This window comes from Alexandromys fortis, unplaced genomic scaffold (genome assembly GCF_014885135.2).
Source record: "Alexandromys fortis isolate MF-2015 unplaced genomic scaffold, M_Fortis_MF-2015_v1.1 scaffold_41, whole genome shotgun sequence".
NCBI classification, from domain to species: domain Eukaryota; kingdom Metazoa; phylum Chordata; class Mammalia; order Rodentia; family Cricetidae; genus Alexandromys; species Alexandromys fortis.
The window spans coordinates 11,584,305-11,598,177 of NW_026067923.1; the positions used below are offsets into that span (position 1 = coordinate 11,584,305).

Here is a 13,873-nt window from a genome sequence, read left to right on the forward strand (position 1 = left end):
TCAAAATTATCAGGGAAAGATGTTTTCCATCATGAACCATCATTCATCCAGCTTGGGAGACACTGCTAGTGACACATGTTCCTTCCCCCCCAACCTCTGCCAGAAACAATGAAGTGTTCTGTGTGCTAACAACATAGCTTTAAAAAAAAAAAAAAAGGTAAAACAAAATTCTGCTTTTTTATAAATCTTGATAAAAAAATAGTATCTCAAACTGTACAGTCACCAGAAGTACACAGTTATCAAAAACGCACACATTTCACCTGGCGTCTCCAGCACCTTCAGCTTTTTGTGCCTGGTCTGCTTTGGCGTCTCCATTCTCTGCAGGATTATTGGCATCCTTACCAGCGTCGGCCTTCCCCTTCTTCAGCCTTGGGTACCTTCTCTCCCTTCTTTGCAGGGGCCATTTTAGGATTGGGCTCTGGCTTTTCAGATCTTCTCTGTGGCTCGTCCTTCACCTTGGCTTTATCTCCTTTAGTATTCCCTTCAGCCTTTATGGGGATGCAGCAGGTGTGTGGCTTGCTTGGGTCTGGCCGGGAGTCGTTCTTGCTGCTTCTTCCCCTATGAAATCTTAAGTAAACTCTACAGCAAAGTTTTATGGGATATTAGTTTAAGATGTGTTACATTTGATTATATTGTAGAACATTTGTTTAAGGATGCAAAGATGTGTTGCATTCTTCTATGTTGCATTTGTTTAACTCTGTGAAGCTGTGTTACTCTGCCTGTCTAAAACACCTGATTGGTCTAAAAAAGAACTGAACAGCCAGCCAATAGAGAGGCAGGAGAGAGAAATATGTGGGGCTAGTGGACAGAGAGAATAAGTAGGAGGAGAAATCTAGGAAAGGATGGAGAAGTGAGAAAAGGTGGTGAGGAGGATGCCCAGGGGCCAGCCACCCATCCACACAACCGGCCATGGAGTAAGAAGGAAAGAAAGACATATAGAACAAAAAATGGTAAAAAGCCTAGAGGCAAAATGTAGTGAAAGAGAAACAGGATAATTTAGGTTAGAAACCTGGCTAGAAACAAGCCAAGCTAAGGTCAGACATTCATAAGTAAGAAAAAGTCTCAATGTATTTATTTGGGAGCTGGTGGTGGACCCCCAAAGAGTAATAAAACCAACTACATCAGAGAGGCACAAGAATTTGGCACATTTCTTGCAAGGCACTGTCGGCACATTGCGTAATCAATGTGCACCTGGCAGCGTCACCCTGGCCAGTCCCGGGAGGCTTTGGATACTCACGGTTGACGAGTTCAAAGCCATCTGCTGTGTGATGCTGTCCTCACCCCCTCATCTCAGTTCTTCCAAAGAGCCAACCTTAATGGGAGAAACAATAAACAACTTTCGATAATTTAGGGAGCCAGATAATTTCACTCTATCTTTTTGGGGTTACTAAATTATTTTTAAATGACATAAGAATCAGTTTGTAAATCAATGCTAATCTCATTGCCCATTACTCCTCTCTCCTCTCCAGCACGTCCCCATTTGATTAGATTCTATCACAGCCCTTGAGCCAGACACCATCAGGGTAGCCTTAGCTCCTAGTTAAGATGGGAAAGAACTAAAGGACTACCCTGGAAAGCCATAACTTTCCATGACCTCAAACGTATTTTGAGTTCCTGAGCTCTTACATCAACCTTTCATCAGTGGGAAGGGGAACCCAGCTCATTGGCTCATGAACTGAACAAGCCCAGGGTCTACGAGGCAGATGGGAAAAGCTTGGATCAAAGATTAGGGCATCAGGATGACTTCTCAGTTACGAGCTGAGTCACCATCACGGTGCACCCTGGGAACGGTCAGTGGGCTGGACTGACTGTTGTCCCACTGTGCAGGAAGAAAGCAGGGCCCAACAACAACATCTTACTTCCTTTCTGCCCTTAGAACCCGGTCCATTGTCCCTTTGTGGGAGCTATCACTGGTCCTGCCAGCTGTGAGGGTGGGAGGAAACACAGTTAGGGTTTTACTAATCACCAGGCCCCACTGGAGAAGGGTCAAGCTGTGGTAGAACTGGCCAGAGAGGCAGTGAATCTGTCACCAACCGAGTTACAGAAAGTAGATGGCTTCACGTCCTCGTGCTATTTTTGGACTTGGTTTTTTTCTCTTTAGCTTTAAATAGCCTTACTGAAGGTGAACTTCCCCGGGGGAACTATGAAATGCCTGCCTTGGGGTTTCTCATTGTTTCAGTTCTAACAATATTTGAATCTGGCAAGTTTTGAGTTCTCCTTGGGAGACTGAAGCAAGAATGGATTGGAAAATATCCTGTTCCTTAACAGAAGGGAAGTGACAGTATTTCACTGTCTTGGCTTATGACATCTAAAGAGAGATTTCCTGAATTTCACAGAATTAATGGTGAAATCAAAATGCTGTTTTGTGTAATTAGTTGTGGGATATAATAAAGTGAACATGAGGGCTGGAGAGATGGCCTAGTGGTTAAAAGCATTGGCTGCTCTTCCAAAGGTCCTGAGTTCAATTCCCGGGAACCACATGGTGGCTCACAACCCTCTGTAATGAGGTCTGGTGCCCTCTTCTGGCCTGCAGACATACACATAGACAAAATATTGTATACATAATAAATAAACAAATATTTTTAAAAAATAAAGTGAACATGAGGTATTAAGTTAGCATTATGTTCCCTTAATAAATTGAAGTGAGCAGTGATTCCTTTAGTGGCCCCAACTTTCCATCCCAGAATCCCAAGATGGTAGCAATTGGCTGACTTCTTCTATGGGTAATTGAGTGCAATTTATTGGGTATTTTTCTTTTCATATTCTTATATACGAATTCACGTATTTGTCGGTCAAAACTGATGACCTGAGTTTGATCCTCGGTGCCCACATAAGAAATCTGGGCGTGATTCCTACAGTTATCGAGAGAGAGAGAGAGAGAGAGAGAGAGAGAGAGAGAGAGAGAGAGAGATGTACCTTGCCTGGGAAAGACGGTGGAGTTGGTGGTGTGAGTGTGGATGAGCAGGACCTGAGGATCAGAGAGCAGGAGAGCTGGCCCTGCTCCTTGCTGCAGGCTGCATTGGGTGAACTGGCCATGGCAGTACTGGAAAGCTTGCCTGGGTAGTGATGATGAGGAAAAGCCGATGGGTTGACCGACCTAGCAACCACCCAGGCCCAAACCCAGGGCTATGAGTTGGTCCATCACAACATTCACCGCATCTATGAACTGTTGGAGCCTGTGAAGGGGATGAACCTACAGATCCAAAGCTGCAGGATCTCCATGACACAGGACAACAGCAGGATATCCAAGGGGGCCCCAGTGAAGGGGGGGCTACACCTCCATTATCGATGGTGTGGCACAAACCAGAGGCCTCAAGCCAGACCAATGACTCATGGCAATGGAGATTTGTAAGTGAACATGAACGCACTAACGGGTAAACTGTGTCTCAACGGGCCACACTACAATGTCCACGCCAAGATTCTTCTCCTTTGTTTTTGTTTGTTTTAAATTGTTTTGTTTGCTTTGTTTGGCTTTTGGTTTTTCTTTTAAATTATGTTTTGTTTTGGGGGGAGGTTGTAAGGGTGGAGGGTGGATGTGGGGGATGGGAAGATGGGTGGAATCAGCATACATGGTATGAAATCCAGAGAGAATTAGTAAAATTAAAAACAAAGAACTCTAGGTATGGCAGCACTTGCTTGCAATTCCAGCTCCGCTGGCCCTCAGAGCTTAATTGGTGAACTTCAGGCCAAAGAGATCCTGTCTTAAAGCTGAGTGCTGTGCTGTAGGCCGATGCCTGAAGTTCTTCCAGCCCCGACACACAGATGTGTGTGGACCTGCACATGCATGTCTCCCTTAAACATATAACATGTGCACACGTTAAAAAGTAAAAGAAAAACAGCTAGCTGCCCAGATAGAAAAGGGTGTCAGCCCATATGAAAACTTAGAAACTGGAGGGGTGAGTAAACATGTCCAAACTGGGGCATATTCCTGGTTAATATTCTCTTTCCATAGCCTTCCAAACAACGTTCTTCTTTGTTCAATATCCTGTCCGTGCAGGACCAGGCAGAATAATCCATCTGAAAGTTCTCACATGCTTCCTGAAATGACGTTTGTAATTGCAAAACACAGCCTGCTGGTAAAAGACCTGACTGAAAAGAATATCTTTTTTTTTTTTTTTTTTTTTTTTTTTTTTGTTTTTTTGAGACAGGGTTTCTCTGTGGTTTTGGAGCCTGTCCTGGAACTAGCTCTGTAGACCAGGCTGGTCTCGAACTCACAGAGATCCGCCTGCCTCTGCCTCCCGAGTGCTGAGATTAAAGGTGTGCGCCACCACCGCCCGGCTGAAAAGAATATCTTGTTTGCCTACATAGTTAATCTGTAACACGTTGCTTGGGTATGAATGTACGTGGGTTTTCGGGGCAATTTGTTTTTCACCTATAATATGTAAAGTGTTTAATCATGTAAGGGACATGGAAAACACCCTGTTTTTTTTTTTTTTTACTTGAATTCATTGTAATCAGTCACTTGAAAAACAGAATGTAACCACATTATAATTAGTATATTGCTTGAAAAACATTGTTGAGGTATATAAACTATAGAAAAAAGTATACAGTAGAAAGAATACAGAGGAATAGAGAAGGAAGTCATCAAGAGAGTGTGTGACTGTCTCTTTCCTTAACCCCCTCAGATAAAAAAGTCTAGTATGGACTTCCTTTTGAGCCCTGTGCTGTTGGGGGCTGGTTCCCCCAGGCAGCAGTAGGCCATGCAGGTTGTCAGTCACAAGGCTCCTTCCCACAGGGTGAGGAGCACAATGTCCTCACCTGTAGAGTACCATGTCCAAGCAGTCCCAGGTCCCAGTGAGAAGCCCTTCAAGGAGTGGCAGGAGTTCTCAGTGGCTTGCAAAGCCTGGCGAGAGCCCCTTGAACCGCCCTGGCCTCAGGGAGCCCAAAGGGCTGAACTTCCCTGCCCCAAATAGTGTCAGGTGATTTTAAAGGAGAAAGAAGAGGAGCTGGGGTTCTTGCTTTCTTCCCATGAATCCATTAGGTTGCTGATATAAATTTGCCACCTTTAATCTTTAAGCTATTTTATGTTTTTCTGTTTTATTATTTTCACACATGTCTTTGTATTCTTTACTAATATTTCTAAGTTCCCACATCCCTACTCTGTCAAGTGGTATTTTTGTCAAGGCTGGTCCCTGACAGTTCTCAACAAAACTCCAGAGTGTATAAACTCCTGACCCCATTTTTAAGATCTTCATCACTGTCACCAAATAGTTCCAAAGACCCAGACTTCTCCATGGAATGCAGTGATGGAGGTGGGTCTTGTATCTTATCTGTTGCTTTCATTGGTTGATAATAAAGAAACTGCCTCGGCCCTCATAGGACAGAAAATTAGGTAGGTGGAGTAAACAGAAGAGAATGCTGGGAAAAAGAAGCTGAGTGAAGAGTCGCTATGATTCTTCCACTCCAGACAGACGCAGGTTAAGATCCTCCCTGGTAAGCCAGCTCATGGGCTACACAGAATATTAGAAATGGGTTAGAACAATATGTAAGAGCTAGCCAATAAGAAACTGGAACTAGCCGGGCCAGGCAGTGTTTGAAAGAATACAGTTTCCGTGTAATTATTTCTGGGCATAAGCTAGCCATGCGGGCGGCCAGGTGCCGGGGACGCAGCCTCACCGCTCCTAATTCAACAATGCAGTCTGTTCTCTAGGGAAGTACAATGCTCATAAGGAACTGCATGAGTTCTGTGGACTTTCAGGTGAGGATCACATGCTGGCTAGAATCTATGAGGCATTTACTGTGAGTAATGGCAGCTAGGGCAAGGGAATGGATATGTTTGAAGGGGCCACTCAGGTGGGCGCTCTGCAGATGTGAGCTTTCCGTCTCCAGCTTGACACACTTTGTGATCAGTTCTGACAGGAGGACAGAGCTTCTGACCTTTGCCTCAATTCCTGTCAAACTAAGTCTGAAGAAAATGATGACACATTTAATAACTCAGTTCATTTACCTTGGAAAGCACAAATGTCCATAATTAGTTCCCAATTATTCAACATGTGGCTTCTTCTCCATTTTCCCTCATGTTGTCTGAGTTTTGATAGCTTTATGCCATGCAGTCAAAAGCAAACACTGTGTTAGTCAACTTGTCTGATGTCGTGCAAAGGCCCAAGAAAACAGTTGAACTGGTGGAATTATCTGCTCTGATTCATGGATTTGCATGCTTGTCGCCAGTCTTCGGCTATGGTGATTCTGAGCCTGTGGTGACACAGAGCAACATGGTGTGGAGAGCATCATGGTGGGGAGCCTTGATTGGGGCTACCAACTTCAAGGAGGATGGGAAGCAGAGTGAGAGGAGGTGACTGGGGGTCCAGGATTGCCTCCAAAAACATACTGTGAGTGACCTGCATTTTCCAAGTAAGCTTCGGTTCCTTAAGTTTCCACTCTAGGTAGTGTTCTAGCTAGAGACTAAGCATTCAAACAGAGCCTATGGGGGAACACTTCCTATTTAAGGTACCCCACTATATCACTGCACTCAGAAAGGGGTTAAAGAAACTATAACCACGAGACAAAATACGTATTGTGGGCTGCAACGCCTATGTTACAGGTGACCACCACCTCCTTTAGCGCCCCCCCCCCCTGTTGATAGATAGGAAGGCTGTTGCAATGATAGTCTGCAGTAGGAGGTAAAAGGGGATTGGCTCTGCAAAGACAATACACTGTCATCGAGGGGATGGGGCAGGGAATCAATGATAGAAAATTAGTAAGGGAAGCATCTGGTATAAGGAGGGATTCTGGATAAACTGACCTGAGGGGTTTCTTCCTGAAGACAGACCAGGGAGATCCTGGGGTATGAGAGAGGGTGAGGAAAATGTGACCACACATCAAGAGCAGCTAGACATCAATGGCACAGGGTTCTTTGGTATAATGAGGTTTTATAGGGAAGTGCACAGATAGGCTCAGGAGAAGGTTTGGCAGGATAGCAACATGTTGGAATAGAGTTTGTTGTCCATCCCCCAGGGCTCCCACCAATATGTTGGAATCCTAACCCACAATGTTTAGAAATGCAGCCTTATTTGAAGGTTGAATATTCTCAACCAACATCAAATCAAAATAGTCCTTCCAGTATGGCTGGTATCCTTACAGAAGAGCACTTTCTGGGCTGGTGTGATGCCTTCCCAGGATCCCGAGCCTCTACAGATGCCTGGGATCTTTCAGGGAGGAATCTTAGGCCCCGGTACTTGCTGTCAGTTTCATAGATTCTTGCTGATTGCATTGAACTCACTCAGTGTTTACATTTCTTTACAGCATTTATAATCTGAAACCATATTTGTTGATTATTCTTACTGTCATCACATTTCCTATGCCGGGCTTCAGCTTTATGATATAATTATAATCTTAAAATCTTTCCTGCTGTCTCTCAGTATCTGAACAAAGTAGTTTCCCCTTCCCCGCAAGGCAATGCACCACTGGCTGGTCTGTACATGGCTCATTACAATTCACGCTCTCTGTCTCTTGTCTTCACTTACGCCTTCCTGTGATGTCTTCAGTTTGATCCCTTTAAGAAAATTATTTATTTTTATTTATGTGTATATAGGTGGTGGTTTGAGTAAGAACGATCCCCATATGCTCCTATATTTGAATGCTTACTTTAGGGAGTGGCACTATTTGAAAGGATTAGAAGGTTAGGAGGTGTGGCCTTATTGGAAGAAGTGTGTCACCGGATTTGGGACTTTGAAGTTTCGACAGTCTTACCAGGCCCAGGCTGTCCTCCCTGCAGCCTAAAGATCAGGTTGTAGAACTCTCATCTGCTTCTCCAGCACCATGTCTGCCTGTGTTCTGTCCTGCTCCTGCCATGATGATACTGGTCTAAGCCTCTGGTCCTACATTTAGCCGCCAGTTAAATTCTTTCTTTTTATGAGTTGCCTTGGTCATAGTGTCTCTTCTCCACAACAGAACAGTAACAAAGAAAGAATGTGTGACTGCTTGTCTGAATGCACACAGTCTGTGGAAACCTAAAAGAGGACATTAGCTCTCTAGAATGAGAGTTACAGATGGCTAAGAGCCACCATGTGGGTACTGGGACTGAACAAAGGTCCTCTTCTAGAACAAACGCTCTCAACTGTTAAGCCATCTCTCCAGTCCCATGAGACTATGTTTTGAACTGAGTTGGCTCTTATGACTCAAATTTTGGACTACTTTATTCAGGAAGCATTCCCTAACTTTTCATGGAAGAGTTGTGAATCCTTCCCCTGTATTTCCAGAGTGTCTTATGCTAAATTCTTGGAAGTTGTCATCCACATGACTCATTCTGAATCCCAGGCAGAACAGCACAAGTGACTCATTCCTCCCGGTTTGAGTCCAGCAGGGGAAGCGAATGGGCACTCTTACTGACAGGGGGAGTGAGTTCTGGGTAGTAAGACTTCCAGTGCTGTAGGAATCCAAATTGTTCCTGAAGATGTGTTGGGTAGCTGATTTCCTTAACCCTGAATGTTATATGGCGTCAATCTTTGAATGGTGTTGGGAATCCATCATCTAAAGATACAGGTTTATTCTGAGTAGTATTTATTGTCTTTTGCTAACATCTATCAGGCCCTCAGGGTTTCAAGGACAGAAAAATGTTGATTTCTTTCTAACCAATTTTAAAAAAAAAAAATATCACTAAGCTGAAAGTCTTTGAGACTCTCTGACTGGGCTCATCTTCTCCCTATGTTCCCCTGAGGAAGGGATGCCATGTCAGGGATGAGAGAGCCTCAGACTGTGTGGTGAGAATCCAAATCCAGTAATTACAAGCCAGGGACCCCTGGGCTTGCCAGAACTCAGACCAGTGACAAGGGGGAAACGGGCTCCTACAGTCGGGGCAAGAGGTACCCAATGCATACTGGATGACTCAGGTTAGCAGGTCACTGTGGGGTGCAAAATGCTGCTTTAATTAATTCTGCCCCGCATGCAGAACTTCCTCTGAAAATCACATTTAAATTGTATTTTTTAAATGGAGGGAGTAAAGATGCTGGCAGTCAAGGAAGTTTGTTTTCAAGTGTATTTGATCAGGCACTCTGTAGATCCTGGGGCAGTCTAAAGTGACATTTAATGAGCCCCAGGCTTTCCCTGGAGAGGGGAATATTTTTCATCAAACTCACTACTCCTTCAGGGGCTTGGAGTGGATTTGGTTCTTATGAATAGTTATGACTTTTTCATAAGGTGTGCTTTGCTTTCACCCGGGACGGCATAATTCACAAACGAAGGCGTAATTACCTTTCCAGGAATAAGCCCCTTTCCTGGCAGCCACAGGTCCCATTGAAGCCAGATGCATAGCTTGTGCAATTGATTGTTATTTTGTCTCTCCGCAGTTAAATACCAACAGTTCCTTCACCTTGGACGGTGAAAGAGAAGGAATAGAGGGTAGAGTGACATTCGGGAGAACTCTCCCAAGACAGCGTCTCCGATGCCCACCAATCCTTTGGTGCTTTAGGTGGAATGGAGGAGACAGCTCATCTTTCTCAGTAGCCAGCAAGCTCTAGAAAAGCAGCCATGTCTATAGAAGTTTGCTTGGAATGGTCAACGCCCTCTTCCTAGTGTTGATGGCCAATGGGCTTCCCTCAGTCCTCCTCTTCCCACCCTCGCTTCTCCCATCTACCAACACTAAACCAAGCATCTGTACCCATTGTCACGGCACTGCCAGACTCTTTCTGAGCTTGCTGGAAATGTGGGGTGTGGGAGCTGCCTCTCTGATACCCACCTGCAGGCTTCTGTGTCGGAGGATGCAGGTGGCCCCAGATCCTATTTATCCCCACTTCTGAGGTCTGAGGTTGGCTTACAGGAAGAATGGCACATTCTTTGGCATGCTGGCAACATTAATCAAATGATATTTTGGGAATAACATTCTGGCAGCAGAAACTGAAGGCGGGGAGTGAGTTAGCAGCTGATTAGAATAATTTGGTCCTCTTTTGGCCTCAACTGGGAAGGTATTTTACCAGGGCTATTATTTAGCGGGGCTGAATGAGAAAGATACAGTGAGCCTATTGGGAGGCAAGTCCTGGGCCAGATGTTTTACGCACCTAAACTCACTTAGGAATAAAATAATTCCTGTTCTCTCTCCTGGCACCATTCTTCCCTGCTTTAGCACTTCCCACAACTGATCATATTATTTATTTATTTATTTGTAAAGTATTTTTTGTTATCTGTGTGTTTGTGTCTGAGACAGAGTCTTGCTATGGCAATACCAGTAGGATCTGGAACTCACTATATAGTCTAGGTTGGCCTTAAACTCACAATTCTCATGTCTCAACCTCCTGAGTGCTGGGATTACAGGCATGTACCATCACATCTCAATATGAGATCATTAGTTTTCGTGGTAACCTCTCTCCACCAAGTGCCTGGATTTCATAGTCAAAAAGTTTGTTGAATGAACAAATGTTTTAGTTAGGACTCTTTTGGGACTATATGAGTAAAAAGAAAACTAAGAGAACTATAGAAACAATCATAATGTAAGAAAGTTGAGGAGGTTGGCTCTGGGATCCTTGGCAGCCACGTTGTCATTTGGGAATTACCCTTTAATGGGCAGTTTTCCAGGCTTCTGTGTTCTGGGTCTGCTCGGAGTGTCAAGAGAGTTTCTAATTGGCCCACTTTGTATTGGGCATCTGACCATGAGCTGATCAGGTATATCCATAAGGGTGATAATAGTATGTATCTATACAGGGATCTTCCATGTGGACAGTGAGGAAGGTGGTGCTCAGAGAGAGCAGTTACTGGAAGGAAACCTAAATGGTGCTTAACACGATATGTTGTGCCACGCACCGTGCCCTCGTGTCTGCGCTCTGTGCGCTGGCACCCAGTTACCGAGCTTCGGGCAAGGGGGCTGGAGGATAAAATACACAGACACACACAGACAGAGAGACAGCGACACGGGTCATCCTTGAATTCCCCAAGAATGACCCTTTATTGTGATCAGGGGCAGATTATATAGAGATAGCCACACCCCAGCCAAACACACCAGAAACCACTCTCCTGCCATCAGGAACTCCTGAAGGTCTCGTGCTCAAAGCAGCTGTAGGCACTCAGATCAGGGGATTACAAGAAATTCAGGATCTGGGGTCTCACTGCTCCCAACACGTTGTAGGAAGGAATAATGTCTGTAGACATGTTTTGGAATGTATTCTCAGCACACACTTTTTTTTTTATTTTAAAATTTTCCATTTTACAAACCAACCCCAGCTTCTCCTCTCTCCCCTTCTCTGCTCCCCCTCCCCCTCTTCCTGTACCCATCCACTCCTCAGAGAGTGTAAGGTCTCCTTCAGGGAATCAACAAAGCCTGGCATACCAGTTGAGGCAGGACCAAGACCCTCCATGTTGTATCAAGGCTGAGCAAAGTATCCCACCATAGAGAATGGGCTCCAAAAAGTCAGTTCATGCATCTTGGATAAGTCCTGGTCTCACTACCACCCCCCCCCCAACAGATCAAGTCACATAACTGTCACCCACATTCAGAGGGTTTGGTTGGGTCCCATGCAGTTCCCCCAGCTGTCAGTTTAGAGTCCATTACTCTCACTAGTTTGGACCAGCTATCTCTGTGATTTCCCCATCAATATCTTGACCCTCACCCCTTGCTCATGTGATAACTCCTCCCTCTCTTTAGCTGAACTTCAGGAGCTCAGCCCCAGTGCTTAGCTGTGGATCTCTGCATCTGCTTCCATCAGTAACTGGATGTAGGATCTATGATGACAATTAGGGTAGTCACTAAACCAATTGCAGGGAAAGGACAGTTCAGGCATCCTCTCCACTATTGCTAGGAGTCTTAGCTGGGGTCATCCTTGTGGATTCCTAGCACGAGGTTTGTCCCTAACTAGCTAATGGCTCCCTCTATCAAGATATCTCTTTCATGTCTCCCCTTCCATCCCTCCCCCAACTCGGCCTTCTCAATCCCTCATGTTCCCACCCCATCCCCTCTCTTCTACCCCTCCAGTTTACCCAGGAGATCTTAACTCTTTTCCATTCCTAGAGTCCTCCATGTGTGTCCCTCTTAGGATTTTCCTTTTTACCTAGCTTCTCTAGAGTTGTAGATTTCAGCCTGGTTATCCTTTGCTTTATGTCTAAAATCCACTTATGAGTGTGTACATGCTGTATTTGTCTTTCTGGGTCTGGGTTACCTCACTCAAGATGTTTTTTTTCTTCTAGTTCCATCCATTTGCCTATAAATTTCAAGATGTCATTTTTTTAACCACTAAGTAATACCCCATTGTGTAAATGTACCAAATTTTTGTCATCCATTCTTTGGTGGAGGGGCATCTAGGTTGTTTCCAGGTTCTGGCTATTACAAATAATGGTGATATGAACATAGTTGAGCAGATGTCTTTGTGATATGATTGTGCATCTTTTGGGTATATGCCCAGGAGTGGTATTGCTGGATCTTGAGGTAGATTGATTCACAATTTTCTTAGAAACCATCACACTGATTTCCAAAGTGGATGTACAAGTTTGCACTCCCACCAGCAATGGAAGCATGTTCCCCTTACTCCACATCCTCTCCAGCATAAGCTATTGTCAGTGTTTTTGATCTTAGCCATTCTAATAGGTGTAAGATGCTCTCTCAGAGTCATTTTGATTTGCATTTCCATAATGGTTAAGGTTGTTGAACAATTCCTTAAGTATCATTTGGTCATTTGAGTTCCTTCTGTTGAGAATTCTCTGTTTAGATCTGTACCCCATTTTTAAACTGAATTATTTGGTATTTTGGTGTTCAGTTTCTTGAGTTCTTTATATATTTTGGAGAACATCCCTCTGCCAGATGAGGGGTTAGTGAAGATCTTTTTCCATTTTGTAGGCTGTCATTTTGTCTTATTGACCATGTCCTTTGCCTTAAAAAAGCTTCTCAGTTTCAGGAGGTCCCATTTATTAATTGTTGCTCTCAGTGTCTGTGATACTGGTGTTAATTTAGAAAGTGGTCTCCTGTACACATGTGTTTAAGGCTGCTTCCCATTTTCTCTTCTATCAGGTTTAATGTAACTGGATTTATTTTGAGGTCTTTGATCCATTTGGATTTGAGTTTTGTGCATGGGGATAGATATGGATCTATTCAACATGTCAGCATCCAGTTATGCCAGTACCATTTGTTGAAGATGCTTTATTTTTTTTCATTGTACAATTTTAGTTTATAGGTGTGTGGGCTAATATCAGGGTCTTCAATTCGATTCCATTGATTCATGTGTCTGTTTTTATGCCAATACCATGCTGTTTTTATTACTATAACTCTATAGTAGAGCTTGAAGTCAGGGATTGTGATACCTCCAGAAGTTCCTTTATTGTACATGATTGTTTTGGCTATCCTGGGTTTTTTTGTTTATTCATAAGAAGTTGATTATTTTTCTTTTAAGGTCTGTCAAAAATTGTGTTGGAATTTTGATGGGGATTGCACTGAATCTGTAGATTGGTTTTAGTAAGATGGGCATTTTTTAATATGTTGATCCTTCCTATCCAAGAACATGGGAGATCTTTCTATTTTCTGATATCGTCTTTAATTTCTTTCTTCAGATACTTAAAGTTCTTGTCATACAGGTCTTCCACTTGTTTGGCTAGTGTTACCCCAAGATATTTTACATTATCTGTGGTTATTATAGAGGGTGATGTTTCTCTGATTTCCTTTTCAGCCCATTTATCATCAGTATATACGAGAGCTACTGATTTTTTTGAGTTGATCTTGTATCCTGCCACATCACTGAAGGTATTTATCAGCTGTAGTAGTTCCCTGGTAGAATTTTTGGAGTCACTTATGTATTATTATCATATCATCTTCTGTTGCGGGAGGTCCTTCCGCCCCTCCAACCAATAGCTGCTGTGATACCAGCCCATTGGGGCGTGGTCTCTCTCCCTTTAAAAAAGCTGCTATTTCCTCTGCTCGCTCTCTTCACTTCCTGCTCCGCCGGAGACTAGACTCCCTTCCTGG

The 13,873-nt window shown here is 43.9% G+C and overlaps 1 long non-coding RNA gene and 1 pseudogene across 1 annotated transcript in view; one reads left to right on the forward strand and one right to left on the reverse strand.

The window, feature by feature from the left end:
* Positions 1-256: 256 nt before the first annotated feature.
* On the reverse strand, positions 257-4,335 carry LOC126501451 (non-histone chromosomal protein HMG-17-like; annotated as a pseudogene).
* Positions 4,336-5,412: 1,077 nt separating this feature from the next.
* Positions 5,413-13,873, forward strand: part of LOC126501420 (uncharacterized) — a 14,956-nt gene continuing 6,495 nt past the window's right edge. The window contains exon 1 of the long non-coding RNA XR_007591673.1: positions 5,413-5,433. This is a non-coding gene — a long non-coding RNA (uncharacterized lncRNA). The remainder of the gene's footprint in view (positions 5,434-13,873) is intronic.